The sequence below is a fragment of the Rattus norvegicus genome, chromosome 1, assembly GCF_036323735.1.
Source record: "Rattus norvegicus strain BN/NHsdMcwi chromosome 1, GRCr8, whole genome shotgun sequence".
NCBI lineage: Eukaryota > Metazoa > Chordata > Mammalia > Rodentia > Muridae > Rattus > Rattus norvegicus.
The window spans coordinates 165,427,756-165,431,254 of NC_086019.1; the positions used below are offsets into that span (position 1 = coordinate 165,427,756).

A 3,499-nucleotide genomic window follows, 5' to 3' on the forward strand; every position below is an offset into this window, starting at 1 on the left:
TAGCTGAGCCATTTCACCAACAGTCCTGCCTGCCGCTCCCTTTCAGATACGTAAAACACGATAGGACACTGGACCTTATGGTCATTGTCATGCACTTCCTTTGCCATAAGACAAATTTTTGGCCAAAGGCAACATGATTTGGGATGCCATGTCAGTTGATCAGACACCTGAAGTCCAAGCTGCACTAATGGGCAACAGTGTGGGGAAGGCTCAGGTTAGGAGCAGCAACCATTTTAGAGCAGGTGATAATGTCAGTAGTGGGGCTCACTTCCTTTCCTCCAATAACCTTGCTGCCTGTGTTAGGGTTCTCTAAAGGAACAGAGCTGATCAAATGTGTGTGTGTGTGTGTGTGTGTGTGTGTGTGTGTGTGTGTGTGTGTGTGTGTATGTTTATAGCTGGGCAGTAACAATGTACACTTTTGATCCTAGCATTTGGGAGGATTTGGGAGGCAGAGGAAGGAGGATCTCTGTGAGTTTGAGACCAGCCCCCACTACAGAGTGAGTTCTGGAATATAATTCAATCAATAAAACTCCTCGTGTACCTGCTCAGCTGCTTGGTTTTAGTTGATTCCGTATGTGGTCAAGCTGACAACTAGGCTTAGCCATCACTCCACTAGACATGGTCAGCCCCAAAGGAATGACACCACACCCGGGGCTCGGCATTAATCACTTCTGTTGACATAGCAAGCATTTGGCAACAGCAGTTCCACATCTGTTGGGTCCTGGTGGTGCCAAGTGTCCTGAAGGTGATGTTTGGCAAAGTTCCAGTACTTGGACCACCTGAGCTGACCCTCCACTGCCCTTGGTGGAAATTTGCTACACAGTTTTTCCTTGTATTTATTTCTTCACTGTTCAAGGCCTCTCTCTGAAAGCTAGAGCCAGGATAGCAAAATGCTGTGCAAAGAAGAATGGAATTAATGAAAGTTCGGGGGGGGGGGCGGAGTTATGCAGAAAATTGAGTCTTTCTTCAGAACTTATTACTTAAATAAACATTTAAACCAGTGATGAGTGCGATTAGTAAGTGTGAGGCAGGGGTTTTGAGAAAAATTATTAAAGAAGAAAAACTTAGGGAAATTCTAGGAGTTGACAAACTGTAATTAAATCATTAGTTTTCAGTGCTGGAGCCGCTGGAGCCGAGCCCAGGACAGGTTGCTGCTGCTGCTGCTGCTGTTGCTGCTGCTGCTGCTGCTGCTGTTGCTGCTGCTGCTGCTGCTGCTGCTGCTGCTGCTGCTCACCTGTTGCCCCCATTGTGCACTAAGCAGTTGAAGATTCAAAGTCCAAGATGGCAACCCTCAAGAATCTTCTTAAGGAAGAACAGGTCCCCCAGAACAAGATTACAGTTGTTGGGGTTGGTGCAGTTGGCATGGCTGTGCCATCCGTATCTTAATGAAGGACTTGGCCGATGAGCTTGCCCTTGTTGATGTCATGGAAGACAAGCTAAAGGGAGAGATGATGGCTCTCCAGCATGGCAGCCTTTTCCTTGAAACACCAAAAATAGTCTCCAGCAAAGACTATAGAGTGACTGCAAACTCCACGCTGGTCATTATCACGGCGGGGGCTGGTCAGCAAGAGGGAGAGAGCCGACTTGATTTGGTCCAGCGAAACGTGAACATCTTCAGGTTCATAGTTCTGAACATTGTGAAGTAGAGTTCACACTTCAAGCTGCTCATTGTCTCAAATCCAGTGGGAATCTTAACCTACGTGGTTTGGCAAATCAACGGCTTTCCCCAAAGCAGAGTTATTGGAAGTGGTTGCGGTCTGGACTCAGCTCGGTTCGGTTACCTGAGAAAGGCTGGGGGTTCGAGTGCTGAACTGTCACGGGTGGGTCCTGGGAGAGCATGGCGACTCCAGTGTGCCTGTGTGGAGTGGTGTGAACATTGGCGGCGTCTCCCTGAAATCTCTGAACCCAGAGCTGGGCACGGATGCAGATACGGGGCAGTGGAAGGATGTTCACAGGCAGGTGGTTGACAGTGCATATGAGGTGATCAAACTGAAAGGTTGCACATCCTGGGCCATTGACCTCTCGGTGGCAGACTTGGCCGAGAGCATAATGAAGAACCTTAGGCGGGTGCATCCTATTTCCACCATGATTAAGGGTCTCTATGCAATCAATGATGCCGTCTTCCTCAGTGTCTCGTGTATCCTGAAACAAAATGTTGTGAAACAAAACTCGGATGTTGTGAAGGTGACACTGACTCCTGAGCAGGAGACCCGCCTGAAGAAGAGTGCAGATACCATCTGGGGAATCCAGAAGGAGCTGCAGCTCTAAAGTCTTCCCAGTGTCCTAGCACTTCACTGTCCAGGCTGCAGCAGGGTTTCTATGGAGACCACACACTTCTCATTTGAGCTATGGTTAGTACAGTTGTGTTGAGGTGGTCTGGGGGAAAAATAATCTCAGTTCCCACAGCTCTACCCTGCCTCTCAGTGGTACTTGTGTAGTGGTAACCTGGTTAGTGGGACAGTCCCACTGTCTCCAAGACACACTGCCAGCTGTGTGCAGGTTTTGATTACCCTGGGAGCCTGCTGCACTGCTGTGCTGTGCACCCTCACCAAACATTGCCTAGGTCATGAGTTCCCAGTCAGTCATAACCTGGCTCCAGTGCGTAAGTCCATTATGCACAACTTGTGCATAGATGTTCTACAGGATATTTTCTGTGTTCTCTGTGTCTGTAGTGTACATTGCAATAGTATGTGAAGATCTGCATATGGATGATGGAACCAACCACTCTAGTGTTTTGCCAAGGAAAACACCAAATAAACCTTGAACAGTGAAAAAAAACCATTAGTTTTCTATGTTCCATTTCAGAAATAAGGAACTAGCATGACGAGGAAGAGATTGTGATCATACAGTTAATGACATGTGTGGGTACCTTCCTCAAGGCAAAAGGAAGCAGTTTTAGAAGTCCCAGTGTCCTTCTATTCTTTACAGAGTTGTAATGAAGATAGGAATCATATTGAAACAAGAGTTCGTGACAGAGACACAGAGAAAAACATTTGGCTCAGTGAACTGCCTGCCTCCTTTATCAGACCAGAACTTTTCCAATATTATAGAAAAACAAAGAACAGACTGCCTATGCTTAGGCAAGGGCTGCACGGTATCTTAAGAATCAAAGATAACGGATGGTGGTCTTACGCCAAATATAAAAGAAATATAGAGGAAGAAAGACAGAATTAAACAGGGGTCAGAGACACTGGACTTTTGTAGGAAACCAAGTTTGATATAACAGGTAGTTGGGAATAAAAAGAATCAAATTCGAATAGAGTCACCCTGTCCAGCATCTCTGCAAACACAAGGCTTTCCCACACCAATCTCAAGGAAGAAGATACTCGGTTGAAAGAAAATTGATTCTTCTTATAATGTTAACTTTTAGTTCTCATAAAATTGCTGTTTGTGGGCTGGAGAGATGGCTCAGTGGTTAAGAGCACTGACTGTTTTTCCAGAGGTCCTGAGTTCAATTCCTAGCAACCACGTGGTAGCTCACAGCCATCTGTAATGGGAT

At 46.4% G+C, this 3,499-nt stretch overlaps 1 pseudogene; it reads left to right on the plus strand.

The window, feature by feature from the left end:
- Window positions 1-1,269: 1,269 nt before the first annotated feature.
- Ldha-ps3 (lactate dehydrogenase A, pseudogene 3) lies at window positions 1,270-2,380 on the plus strand (annotated as a pseudogene).
- The last annotated feature ends 1,119 nt before the right edge of the window (window positions 2,381-3,499 follow it).